The sequence below is a fragment of the Papaver somniferum genome, chromosome 4, assembly GCF_003573695.1.
Source record: "Papaver somniferum cultivar HN1 chromosome 4, ASM357369v1, whole genome shotgun sequence".
Taxonomy (NCBI): domain Eukaryota; kingdom Viridiplantae; phylum Streptophyta; class Magnoliopsida; order Ranunculales; family Papaveraceae; genus Papaver; species Papaver somniferum.
The window spans coordinates 73,918,228-73,933,235 of NC_039361.1; the positions used below are offsets into that span (position 1 = coordinate 73,918,228).

Genomic DNA, 15,008 nt, shown 5'->3' on the forward strand with positions numbered 1-15,008 from the left:
TGAGAAATTATCATAAAACTTATTGTCATCAAAATAGAAGACATAGTTTGAGTCCTTACCAGAGGATTTTTTCCTTGAGAGGGTAGACAACCTGTTGATGGTTTCTTTATAACCTTTAATCATTTCCTTTAGGTTATCATTAACATCATCACTTTTCCTCCTTTCTTCTGGAATTTTATTCTCACTTAAGGTAACATCATCTTTTCTGTTAACAGAAGGCAAGACTTGATCTTTCCTTAGACGATTTTTATTAAGATGTCTGTTCTGCTTTTGAGCATTCGAGGAACTCATTGAAATGACCTTCCTGGTAGCATACACAGGGTAAGTAAGAATACCAATTGGTTTAGACATACGAATGTCAGTTACACCTTTGAGAATTAATTTTAAGGTGTGGTTAAGTTGAACCAAGGAGTTTTTATTCAACCTAGAGTTTCCCTTTTGTTTAACAGAACTCTTTGTCTCACAGAAGAGACATACTTTCTGATCACAAGAATGATCAGATAATACAGTCTTAATAGTTTCATTAGGAGATTTCTTCCTTCCATGTGATGTATAACATCCTTGATTAGAGGAGACTAACACATCTTTTCTGATTGGAAGTGTAAAGACCCTCAAGCTCGTCAACGCTATTAGACCGGTCAAGTGACGAATTATAACTCGACTAGTTTAACACGAATGTTAATTAATAGTAAGTACTCTAACAACGACATAGATACGAAATTAGTAACGTTGAATAGATCTCGAAAAGTTACGTAGAATGGACTGCTCGAACGTGTCAATCGGATATCGGAAAAAGAAGATATCATTGGTTTAGTATGAAGGCTAAAATCATCATTTCATGGAAAAACGCTATTGATGCAACACAGACACATTGTGGCTCTCCTTATCAAAGCAAGCGTGTGTCCTTGTGTATCCTTTGGGCCTTATCCCCTCGACCGAATCGAAGAGAAGTCATTCCCTTTTCTTCTTCTTCTTTCTTCTCATTCTTTCTTTCTCTGTGTTTCTTCTTCTTTTTCTTCCTCCTTCTGTTCTTCGCCTTTGGCGATTCTGAGAGATGTTCTTGGGGTTATAAAATTAATAAGAGAGACATAGGGTAAAACCTCGAGGGATGTTTGATGGTGGTGGTGTTGATGTTATTTGAGCTCGGGAGAAGGAGTTGATGTTGCTATAATTGAAATTAGGGTTTTGAGAATGAATTCGAGTTCTCAGGTGAATTTGTGGGTTGTTGGGATGTTGTTAGTTGAAGATTAGAAAGGGTTATTGTTGAATCAAGGTTGTGAAGTTGTTGTGATGATGAATCTAAAAAGTTAATTAGGGTTTCTCAGGGCAACCTCAGAGAAGAATTAAGAGTTCGATTTGATGATAATTAAGAAGAAATTGGAGATGGGTTTAGTTAATTGAAGTAAGGGTTTTCGTTCAACTGATAATCTGAAGTGGTCTTGAAGTAATCTGAGAAGTTAAGGTTTGAAGTTTTGAACCAGATGTTGAATTGCAGCTGACGAATAACATGGATTTGATTCTCGTGTTAAGAAGGTGATGGTGATATTAATGATGTTGAATCAAACCCAGGAAGACTGGAAAAAGGTAATATAATTTAAGTTTATTAATGGATTCTATTTTAGGGTTCATGGAGTAATTGGTTAGATTACATCAGTTGGATAAATGGGTATGTGTAGGTTGTTCCTATAATTAAGATTCAATATTGTTTGAATTACAGGGTTTCTGTGAGTTTAATTTGGAATGGAATTCTATTAATAAGGATGTTGGGGTAAGTGAACTGTATTGGGGTTGTGATGCTATTGATGTTGCTGAGGCTGGTGGTGGTATTGTATATGAGGTGTTGTAACTTAGCTGGTGTGGCAAAGAAGAACTAATATTTAGTTTCTGAAATTGCAGTTGAGGTAATTGTTCTTCTTAAATTGAACTGGTAGAGTTTTGTTTTCTTCTGGGTTTTATTGTTGATGAAGTTGGGAATTGAAATGGTATGAGATGGATGTGTGGTTGTGATTTTGGCCTATGTTAGAATGATGCAGGGGATGGTTGAAGACCTTTAGATGAATGTTGTTTAGATTGTGGCAGTATATGAAGTTGTTACAGTTTGGATTTGAACTCCAACTGGTGGTTGTGAATTTAAGGTTTAGTGGAAAATGGAGTTGAGTTTCAGGTGGTAATGAATTTGAATCCCAATTGAGTACAAGTTGTTCTGGTGGTGCGGAAGTTGCAGGGGATATTGAGTTGATGTTACAGGTAATTGTGGTTGTTGAGTTGAAGTTACAGTGGACTGGGATTGAACTGGATTGTTTGAATGGTTTGCTTGGTTGCAGTTCATGGAGTTGGGAGTGAAGTTATATATGCGCAAGTGGTATTATTAGTGTGGTGAATGAAACTGATATTGGGAGTGATGATGTTTTGTTAGTGTTGAGATCGAATTACAGTTGGGAGTGAAGTGCAGTTGTACTTATCCAACTGAGTTGTGCTTATGAATAATTATGATGTTTGTTTGGTTTGGATGTACTCTTGTAATGATAAGATTAGTTTGGCAGAATTGGAAAGGTGTAGTTTGGAGCTTGCTGCTACCGCAAATGCAGGTAAGCTTAATTGTAATTGTAAATGAAGTTTGAAGTTTGTTTAAGATGAATGGATTAATGTGAAACAATGATAAACAAGATGTCATTGTATAAGAATGAAGTCGTAAGGAAATGAAAATAAGTTCAAGATTGTTTTGGTGCAATCTAGTGAGCATACTCTAGTTAAACATACTGTGATGCATCTTTGTACTGCTTAAGTTGGTGGCTTGAGCTTATGGCTCAACCCTTGTGTTTATACCTATTAATCATCCTAGTCAGTTTATCTGACTCAGTTTGTGTAGATGACTCAGTGTATTTGACTGAGTTGAATCGGTTTAACTCAGTTGATCTGTTTCTTGACTCTATTGACTTGAATTGACCAATGTGATTGTTGACCTTTGACCTGACCTTGGACGTTTACCGTTAACTGACCCTTTGACAGTTAGAGACCGTTAGTTGACCCTAGTGGACCAGGCTTTGTGTAATGGGCTTGTTTGGGGGATTTAGTCTTGGGTTTAGAATCATTAGATAGATAGACTTGTATGATTCTTGTATGAGCCATTTTGGCTAGATTCTTAGAGTGTTTGTATGATTAACAGTTAGTCTATTAAGAACGATCGATTCAAAGGATGAACCAGCGGATCGTGGATCTCGAGGTAGGCGTGGCTTGTCATCAAAAGAGGTGGGAATACATTTGACTCTTTGGTAACCATTATTGTTTTCCTTTACAAAAGTTTATGTTTAACAAACTCATGTATTTCTGTTTGTGCGTTCTATGCATTGTTTAACTTGTTTTACAATAATTCTGTTGATTCTGTTAATCTTTCCATGGTTTGGAAAGGACCTGTAATGTGTTGTGGTCAATATGAATTGTTATGGGAAATAAGAATTTCCATGTGTGGTATATAGGATACGCTCCTTCACATTTATACCTAGAGCTTTTATGATATATTGGTCGGCAGTTTGCGAGTTCGGAATTGTCGACATCAATACTTACGATTAGGTGTGGATTTGCGAGTTCGGAATTGCACAACCATAGTATACATTATTTTAAGAAGGAGTTTGTCCATATACATGTTTGTTTGTTACAGTGACTTGGTCACTATTTAATATTTGGGAAAGCGTGTATTGTTTTCCATCTCTTGCTTATGATTACTTTAAAGTTAAATGTTATTTTCCTACTGGGCACACCTTTTAGGGATGATGTGCTCACTCATTCCCACTTTCAGTTTAAGAGACAGATTCAGATTTGCGCATCGAAAGCTTCAAGCGTTGACTTCGTTAGTTGATTAACTTCTGCTATGTTTATTATGTTGTATATTCTATTTGTAAACCAAATGACCATTGTATATGTATCATTGGAGAGGAGTTCTTGTATATATATTTCTAAGCGGGGTTAGTTTTGGGTTAAGTTTTGTATCGCATTTCTTAATTGAATGCTTAAGTATATGATTTGGATTCTTAGTGCCTCTATATTTAGTTAATCACTTGGATTAGTCAGCTGCTAGCTTAGGGGGCGCTACAGGAAGGGATTCTGATTTTACTTCTGGATCTGGAACATTTTCAGTCGTAGCAGAAGTACTTGGTATATTAGACTGCTTAGAGCATCCTTGAATAGAGAATTTACTCAAGCGATGTTCAATTTTCAAAGCATCCTTTCTGAGGATAGCCCCAAGAGACATACGTGAAGAATGATCTTCAGTATTTTCTTTGAATTTGTAGTCTCTTACTACACCAAGAAGAACATTGACACGGTGTTTCAACCGATTAAATCTATCATCTTGGATTCTAACAAGGTTTAGAATCAATTCACTCTCTTAAGCTGTTTCCCGTTCATTAATAGAGATGGTCATTTTGAAGGGAAATCGGGATCACACATGTCAGTGTTTGTCTGTCTCGTCAGAACACAAGGTTCGTCTATATTCGAGATTGAAGAACCTTTCTCTTTAATAGAATTAGACGAGGCAGAACTTTTGTTTCTGGTGACGCGTTTATCAGAGATAGTACTCTTGTCCATAGAGTCAGATCGCTATTAACACGGACTTGTAAGGTCTTTAACGTGTTTTCCTACTCTGATACCGATTGAAAAAACGGGGGTACAACAACCACACCCAATATTTCAATTAGCAATCTGTATGGACTAACTCCAATATACTTTCAAGAGAATCAACTGGACTCAATCTTAATAAATTATATCAAAGAGTTATAATATCTCGATCTCTCGATTTAATCCTTACTCAAGCAAATAAAAATTTGCGAGTCTGATTAAATGTAAGAGAGATAACTTGGATGGTACCAAAGACCAATATCCAAGTGTCAATCAATGTAAATCAACAACCAGAGGTCGGATATTCTAATTGATTGAACTAACGCACAACCTGTGATATTTCAATTATAAAAAAATATATAATACGGAAAATAAATAACACAGACACCAGAATTTTGTTAACGAAGAAACCGCAAATGCAGAAAAACCCCGGGACCTAGTCCAGATGGAACACACACTGTATTAAGCCGCTACAGACACTATCCTACTACAAACTAACTTCGGTCTGGAATGTAGTTGAACCCCAATCAATCTCACACTGATCCAAGGTACATTTGTGCTCCTTACGTCTCTGCTCCCAACATGATACTACGCACTTGATTCCCTTAGCTGATCTCACCCACAACTAAGAGATCCTACGACCCAAAGTCGAAGACTTTAATAAACAAATCTGTATCACACAGAAAAGTCTACAATAATAGATAAATCTGTCTCCCACAGAAATACCTACAAGTTTTGTTCTGTCTTTTGATAAATCAAGGTGAACAGGAACCAATTGATAACCCGGACTTATATTCCCAAAGAACAGCCTAGTATTATCAATCACCTCACAATAATCTTAATCTACGCGGCGAAAGAAGATATTGTGGAATCACAAACGATGAGACGAAGATGTTTGTGACTACTTTTATATCTTGCCTATCAAAGATATTAATCTCAAGCCAATCGTTACGATTGTATTCAACACGATAGAATCAACAAGATCAGATCACACAACTACAAGAAAGTAGTATCGGTCTGGCTTCACAATCCCAATGAAGTCTTCAAGTCGTTAACCTACAGGGTCTCGAGAAAAAACCTAAGGTTAAAGGAGAATCAACTCTAGCTTATACAACTAGTATCATACAGGAGATGTGGGGATTAGGTTTCCCAGTTGCTAGAGTTCTCCATTATATAGTCTTTCAAATCAGGGTTTGCAATCAATGTTAGCTTAGTAACAAAGCATTCAATATTCACCGTTAGATGAAAACCTGATTAGATTCAAGCTAATATCTTTGAACCGTTGTATCGAAAACTTATATTGTTACACACAAATGAAATGCACGATTTTAGGTTTGTGTAACCGTACCCAAACATGTACATTTGTTGGTTCAACAGTAGTTAACCAAATGGTTAGCGATATGAGCACTTTCATATCAACCATATTCTTCTTCACCATAACTAGTTCAAATGACTCAAATGAACGAGTTAGAGAGTTGTTTAATTGTATAAATCTTATATAACTATACAAGACACAATCGAAACAAAAACGATTTGATTCACTCGAATCGATTCATGAACTTTATAGCCACGGTTTGCAATTTGCATTTCTTAGTTAATATAAAGATAAGTTAATAAATAATCGTCTTTAGATATAACCAACTCAAGTACGCGGACTTAGTTCGCGGACTTAAGTTCTCGTAAGGAGTTCACAAACTCCAGCAGATATTCTCGGGATCAGAACCTCCGCCAGTTCGCGTACTGGGTTCGCGGACTGAGTTCACAGCTCTTGTTCCGGTTTTCCTGATCAACAAAGTACGCATACTTTTGTTCAAGGAATAAGGACTTATACTTATATGTGTTTCCAAACAATGCTTATATCCAACAATGGTTATATAATCTAAACTCTCATTTCAATCATTGAAACATTCTTAGAAGACGTTATATAGTTGTTATTCACAAACCATTTTTCGTCAAAGCCATTTTCAAAGTGATTGAGACATAACATGACTTTCGTCACTAGGTAAAGATGAACTTGGCCAAAGCGAAAGCTTACCAACACATATTTCGAGAAATAGATAAGCGAGATAAACTCGGCTCGAAATAGCAAATGTGTATAATCAAAGTCAATATAGCAAAACGACTTTTGTCTCAAGATAGGAGATAGAATAGATATAATTTTGAGTGATAGATAAGTTCAAGTCTCCACATACCTTTCAGCCGATGAAGTTCCACCAGTTCCTTGAATAGTTCTTCGTCTTCTATGATGATCGTCGTGGAGTTCTTGAGCTCAAATACACTTTCTATCATAGTCCGAGACTTAGCTATAGTAGACTAGAAATCAAGACTTATAGTTTTGATCACTAACATTGACAAACATGCTTGAGATAACAACGCATGCGAGTTCGACCGAGCAATGCTCTAACATAGTTCATCAGTCGTTGCGCAGGATACAAAATCCAACTTGTGTAGTAAAGCTGAATCAAAGCATAACCTAGTCCGCTTAGGCCAAAGGTTCATGTGCATCATTGGTCTTTCCTTAATTTTGTACCATAGTGGTGCACTCTTAGTTTCGCAATGCTACAATGATGATGAAGAACAAACTTCACTATTTATAGACCAGTTTGGACGACAAGGAAATTCCAAAGCCGCAAGATTCACAAGATATGCAATAAAGGTACCTAATTTCGGTTTTTCATATTTTTCCAACTAATATCCAACCTGTAATTCTAAAATCTCTCTTTAGAAAATATCTAATGTTAGTTTAGCACTTAACTAATATAGTTTTTTTAGATATATATTATGATTGTTGGAAAATAAAAAATGTTTAATTCGAAAATCTTAATTAAAAGATTATCAATATTTCAGTTTGGGATCACAAAAGAATATCTTTCAACAATCAATGATAAGAATTATGTACATGTTCACGTTAAATCGATATCTGGAACTTTCATATCTTGCAAACCCTAATTCAAAACTCACACAAAACCCTAAAGTGATATGTGAATATTGAAAGTTGTTTTTACTCTTGGGACCGGTTTTACCATGACTCCCAACATAGGTTAATATCGGTTTTACCAAGTCTCAAAATATAGGTAGGGATCGGTTCTACCATGACTCTCAACAATAACTAGGATCGGTTCTACCAAGACTCCTAATATAGGTAGGGATCAGTTATACCATGATTCCCAATAATATCTAGGATAGATTCTACCAAAATTTCCTATATAGGTAGGGATAGGTTCTACCATGATTCCCAACAAAAGCTAAGATTGGTTTTACCTGAATTCCCGCCTTAGGTTTGAATTGGTCATCCAAAAGATCTTCATAGAAAACCAGACCAAAACACATATTGTTTTTTTTTTGCGATTACGAAGCAAGTCAGTATATGTACTTCCTTTAAACCAATGTAATAAAGCATGGTTTCCTAGGATGAAGTCACACCTATATCCAATACACAATCAAGTAACAAGTTACATAGATTATGTCGATGTCGCGTTTTACGAAATTTGAAAGATAAATGTTATACTTCGTAATTCATATACTTCCTTGACACTTTGATCATACTAATATGACCAAGTCTAATACTATAGTATCATATATATATATATAACTAACCTCGCGTGCCATGTTTTCAATCTTAAGCGAATTGAAAGAAATGATAGGAATGGAAACAAGTCAGTCAGTATCACTAACCTCAAGTGGAAGGATGATGTTTTTGTTGTAGTCGATACGTCTTCATGTCCTTAAGGTCTTCAGAGTAGTACTTGTATGTCTCATCATTCCTAGAATTTCTAGTCTAAACTAAACGAAGTTTACTCTAGTAATTTTAATCAAGCGACTCTCATTGTGTTTTGATACTAAAATATGACAACCAATCTTGACATATCAACACTTGGTGGGTTCAAACGAGCTAACAGTCTCTTTCTTAAAAAAATATTATATCAATATTGTCCTTCGTGTTTCCAATGCAATACCAATGTAAAATAAAAAAAAGGACAAATATTATTCAAATGAGCAGACAATAATAAGGTGATAATGTACACCCCCAATGTTAAGGAGTTGCACAAATCTATACTATGCAAGGTAAATAAGCGAAGTTATAGCGTTGGCAAATAGGAAGCTGATAAGACATCTCCTATAATCAATCTGCATCAACTACATTCTAGATTGACACCTATTTGCGGGTACAAACGACATGTTGGTTTTCTGGTAGAAAAATAGCGGAGGAGGCAAGTGCTCGATGAAGCAAATCTTCTGAACCTTTAAACAAATGTACTGCACGTGAGAAATTTGAGTTTGAGAGACTAATCTGTAGGACCTTGTCCTAATCCAAGATAATGGCCGTTCCAGGTTCACTTCGGTCACAAAATGAAGAGAAGGATCGGTCTGTAGGAAGGGAAGCTGAGATTGTGTGGAGATGAATAAAGATTGATCTTTTTGTGATGTGATGTGTTGAAGTGATTTGAAGAGGATTCTCTGTGTAGACGAGAGAAATCTTCTGAAAGTGTTTGATAATTGACAGTAATGAGTCTGACTCGAATGCGGTGATTAAGTTCGGTTAATCGTTCTTATCAAATCACAGGTTAAGAAACCTATTTATTGCAGCACATCAATCTCCTTTAAGTGCTCATAGTTGAAGGAAGTGGAAGAATGGAGAAGTGGGGGATCGTGCAAAAACCACTTCCACTTTGCATGAAAGACTTGGTTGATCGACCATTACCTATTGCATTTACTCCTTAACTATCAGCAAGACTTACCACCACTCTCATCGTGGATGTGCCTCACATTTCACGTGTTGTAGGCCGCCAGACCAAAACCCTACTGATATCCCCCCATGTGACATGAATTGGTATCTCATGTGAAAGTCTTCTTTGCAGGCATATTTTATGTGGTCAACCTTTGACCGCTAAGACTGTGAGTCTTAACTCTGAATTGAACAGACGAAGTTCAAGGTTATGATGGATGAAGCATGGTATGTTAGAACAATGACATGCTCTATAGACATTGAATTAGGTTACTGCTGACCCTGACACATCATTATGCTAGTTGAAGCAATAATGATAGTCGAATAACTTGGATATGGCTTGATGAGATCGCTGAATCGACCATGAACCATTATATTTTGTGCGCTGAGAAATTATGAAAATCATCATTGCTGAAAGATCATAAAAGGCCTTTCTTAATCCATGTGTCATGAGTCAGTCGAATGACGAGGAAATATTCTAATATTATAATAGTGGTCGACTGACGAACCAAATGATGATCGATGGACTAATGAAATACTGATAGCTGGGTCAGTATGAAATTCTTGAATGTTAACAGCTGAATCAATATGAGAAATACTGCTACTCAGACATTGATAACCAAATCAATATGGGGAGTATGACTGTGCTGAGCAATTAAATATTGATATCTGAATCAATATTGGCAGAGATGGTGGTTCTGAACCTTGTTGACCGTGACCCATTGTTTGCTGGAGCAATTAGAGTTATTGACGGATGAAGCAATTGATGGTGGTCAGAGCAAGTGCTTCTAGTTATAGAAAATACTATTAGATTAATGAATATTGGCATTAAGAACAATATAAATATTAATTAAAAATAATGGTAGCTGGATTGAACATTATTTAATTAATTAATATATTGATTTCAGATCAAAATATTAGTGTTTGAACCTGTTCAGAATCATGCTAGACAGAGCATTAAGTTCAAAACTCTAATTTTGATCAATGGATGTACAACTAAGAATCAACCAATGGATGAGAGAAGGACCGAATACATGAGGCGATGGACCGACCATGTAGTGCCCAAATGCTCGATTGAGCATTTACCAAAATCCTTTGCGGAGTAGTTGATAAAAGGATGATTAATTGTTGTTTAATCATTATTAAAATAGTGTTGACTGAGCATTAGATAATAAAATCTGATTATGGAGAGAGGAGGGACCGACCAAGGGGTGTAAAACCGGCCCTTGATAGTCGTGGGACCATCTGATGGTGAATGGATGACCTTCCCAGTTGCAGGAAGGAGTTTGAAAAAAATATGGACTTTGGATGATTAATTAGGTCAAAAATCATCAAAGAAGTGGGACCGGATTCTCCAAACCAAAAGTCCAACCATGACCGGCCATGGAAGCATGCCCGTGTCACCACGCTGTCCGGAGACCAATCTTGAGAATTTTTTTATTTTTTGATGGTTAATCGAGCATTATTTCATCCTTTTTTGAAGAATTTGAGTTTGACTGAAACTCTTGATCTTGGCGGAAGAACCACTATTAAAATATTAAAAATAATATTATTTTAATATTTCTCATGGTAGAAAGACGTGATGGTTGCGGGACCACTTGCTTTGCTAACCGTATGGTCCATGTAGAAGATATGGAAGTTTTAAGAGTTTTTATCGAAAGAGGAAGTCCTTGAAAGAGAAAAATCCTAAATAATAATAATAATGATATTTTTTTTAATAACAATAATATCTGTTGGCATATTTTACAATTATAGTAAAAACTTACAAGGATTCGTACAAAGCTTTAGTTGGTAACCGAGCAACAAGCTGGACACCAACTCCATTTTGAATAACAACTCCTAATCAATGAAAAATAAAACTGCCTACACCACTACCAGCATCATTACTCACTAAACAGTTCTTCAGATGCTTAAAGAAACAAACAATATCTTCACTAAGATTCCCCAAGGTAGTGAAAGCCAAAACACCCAAACCATACCCGTGTGAAGTATATTCATCTAAGTATTTAGTACGCTAACGCAAAATTGCTTTCAAAATGTCTTGACCTGGAACAAAAGCGCGGACTCCCTCCCCGATGAAGGGCGAGATACCTGTGACATCCATACGCACATTCTTGGCCGTTTTTCCAGTTAAGAACAAGGATATCTGCTAGACGTAAATCCTTATTATTATCAGGCAAAAATCCCAAGGCAATTTCTTTTCGCGCAGGCACACCAACTTTATGGAAAATATCGGCAATTACATCACGAACGAGGTCATGGCGAAACTTGAGGCCAACGTCCTTGGCACAATGGAGTGCATGATCACCAAAAATATCCATAGACTTATTATCATAATAATAATAAATAAATAAAAAGAGGAGGAGGCTAGAATTGGCGGCACGGCCGGCTAGCTAGCCGTGTGGGCCCACCCCTCACGGTTCTTTTCTTTATTATTTAATCTCTCTTCCTTTTCTTTCATTGATCAAACTTTCAAAACCTTGTTCTTCCATGTTTTTGGATGCTCTTTTGAGCATTTTTACTAAATACACCCATAAATGCTACACTAGAATTAATTAATTAGTCGCTCTATACTAGCAAGCTATATGTTTAGGAGCATTTAGATATGATGTGATCATCATCATATATTATTGGGCCAATTACAAAATGGTCCTACATTTTATAATTCTTATAATTCGGTTACAAAATGATCACACTTTTGAAATTGGTTTACAAAATAGTCATGTTCTGTCCGAAATAACTACTTGGGAAAAAAACAGTGTTACTTATGATCAAAATACCCTCTTTTTTAACTCCAGCTACTATTAACCATGGTTAACCTATCACATGTGGCAGCTGCTAACGTGTACTAAGACTGACATGTGGCCTCTTCTGACAAGGGCCAACTCTGACATGTGGCATCTTCTGACGACGGCCAACTCTGACACGTGGCATCTTCTGATGTGGCTTGACTACCAAGCCGTTCCTAGTGTTGCAGTCTGCTGTAATCTGGTGAGGATTTGTTGTGGTAGTCAAAATTGAGCCCCTAGTGTTGTACCCATGCTGCGAGGTTGCGAACCGGCCAGTTGCTCCTATATTCATGATGTGCATCTGAATCGGTGATGATGTGAACGTTTATGCTAGTGGAGATGCAACTGGTTAGGGAAAAACAATGGTGGTGGCTGGTGGTTTTAGATAGTGGATGACATTTCCATACTCGTTTCCTTCCTCGAGCTCACCATAAATATGAGTCCCTTCTGTTATGCTCGTCTTCATATTCTCGACCAACCTCCTGGCATCATCAGCATTGCTACCATCATCGTTCCCCTCCGCCTGTAGTAAATAAAATTAATACACCCCAACTGTACAATACCCACAACCCAAAAAAGAGGAACCAACACAAAATTTGAAATAAAAACATCAAACCAAGGTTTGATTCTTTACCCTGCTAACAACGAACTTCTGAACTTCTGTTACACTCCTCAATATGGTCACACCAGATGTGTGCTCTGGCCATTTTCACCAGCAACCTCCTGCACAGAGAGCAACCCATTAACTGCAATTCGAATCAGAGAGCAACCCATTCACTGTAAACCTAGTACATTCATCTAGTCCCTGTAACCTGCACTGCAACAACAAACACATAGGCAATGGAAATTTTCGAAACCAAAGGCATCCAGGCTATCATTGACTGCCTCTAGACCTAACATGGGAGATGATACTGCACCTGGAGGTCTTTGAAACCTGCAAAGAATGTTGGGAGAAGTTAACATGAAGCTGTGAGAACAAGAAAACCATAGAGCATAAACACAAAAAGTTCAAAACGGAACTGAGGTATACACTATAATCACTAAAACACTTGAGCACAATAAATATGGATTACCATAAATGTGTTATATATAAGAGCTATTGCTTTTGAAGTTTCAAGGGAGTTGGCTCTGTAGCATATGCATCAGAAAAAAAATTTCACCACTCCAGTCCAGAGTAAGTGGTTCCAATTTGTAGTTCTACATTCATCTACAAGTTATGCAACATCACCATTCTTATCATCAAACAATTCTATAAGAACACATACATAATCTGATAGTTTATCCTAAGGAAAAAAATTAACATTACTCTCACATTCAAACATTTCATATAAGATAGATAATTTGCAGTGTTCATTAACCAAACTTTTAATGGACTGAAACCTTCAGTTGTTAAAAAATCTTCAGTTGTTAAAAATACCCAACCATTACTGTATTTATTTGCCTCGGAAAATAACTTTAATTATACATGCAACAAATATTGATTGAAACATAATAAAACTTAAGTTAGGGTTAGAGGAAAAATCCCAAATTACAATCTGGAATTTAGAGATTCTGAAAAATGAATAGAAATTGAAAATTAGCATGAACAATATCATTAAAACAATTTAATCTACCAAAATTCACATCAATATTAGAAAAAAAAACCTAACCTTATTTTTATCAGATTCTTCAACCATAAAACTTCTATTTCCTGCGCAAACACATAAAAAATACAGTACACAATCAATTAATAACACAACCATCAACAGTAACAGATAACATTAATTTAATCCCCAATTTTCCCTAATTAGGGTTTATGAAAAAATCCCTAAATCCGTTAAATTAGGTTTCTGAAAATAATTTAAAATTCACCATATGGGTTTGTGATTACCAACCTCATTATGTTTGCGAAGATTATGACGCTCTCTTGTAAGAAAACTAGGGTTCTCAACAACCAGATACTAGTTTAAGCTCGAAAATATTCACCAGTAGACCATTAAAGTTCAACCAAACCATAAACACGCACTATATAATCTTAGAATCATCTGTTGATGATAAAATCATTCTAAATCTCTCATTCTTCACTTAATCTCCATTGTTACAGAGGTTGGAGAATAGAAATGGAGAGAGGAACGTCGGAACATAATGGAAGAAGGAGATGAGAAACAACCTGTTTATTTTCCGCTAATCATGTCCGTCGAAATAATCATCGAGATATTATAATATACGATCTATGGTAACAAATCTAGTGTAGTTAGGTTAAGGATAGAAAGGTAATTGTATCAACCCGACTTAGCTCTGACTTGGTGGTCCCTACCAACATAACCCTGCTATAAACGGAAGTAAGGCTCTTTTATTAATTGATTGCAGGAGTATGACTAATTTGCAAACCGGGTCTTAATAGTGGGACTGTTTTATACATTTCCCTATATTATTTTGGGAAAACTCATACACCACATATGAATTCCGAATTCAAATAAGAAATGCTGAGACTTTCAGCTTAACTGTAAAATATATGGAATATCGAAAATTCTGCCTCAGAAGCATTAATAATCCCGTCATATATTTTACGTTTGATGGGATTTTATAAAACTGCGATTCACTTCTTTTGCAGAAGGTGAAGACATTCTTATGATTCCAATACCGACCAGAGATACGTAATTTCCGATGTGATTTAACGAATATGACCTTCATCAAAAATCCACCATCAACAGCACCCTACCAATTTATTCGACTAATTTTCTTTCAGTAGATAGGCTCATTCTGGGACGGATGTCACTGCAACTCATTTAAATTAATAAAGCAATCTGATTTTCTTTTCAAAAAAGAATTAAGCGAAAGACGCTAACCAAATAGTTAGAGATATCATAATTAATTAGTTAAGTCACCAAGTTTGATCT

General features: G+C 36.1%; 2 long non-coding RNA genes across 3 annotated transcripts; one reads left to right on the top strand and one right to left on the bottom strand.

Moving 5' to 3' along the window:
- Positions 1 to 914: 914 nt before the first annotated feature.
- LOC113275907 lies at positions 915 to 2,742 on the top strand. The gene is made up of 2 exons (XR_003323817.1): positions 915 to 1,584; positions 1,718 to 2,742. It is a non-coding gene; the product is annotated as an uncharacterized LOC113275907 (long non-coding RNA).
- Positions 2,743 to 11,983: 9,241 nt separating this feature from the next.
- On the bottom strand, positions 11,984 to 14,253 carry LOC113275908. Of its 2 annotated transcripts, XR_003323819.1 has the most exons (5): positions 14,004 to 14,253; positions 13,779 to 13,819; positions 13,203 to 13,336; positions 12,764 to 13,063; positions 11,984 to 12,652 (listed from the first exon to the last, which is right to left on the bottom strand). It is a non-coding gene; the product is annotated as an uncharacterized LOC113275908 (long non-coding RNA). The 2 variants fall into 2 exon arrangements; XR_003323818.1 differs by lacking the exon at positions 13,203 to 13,336 and having other exon boundaries at positions 14,004 to 14,252.
- Positions 14,254 to 15,008: the final 755 nt, after the last annotated feature.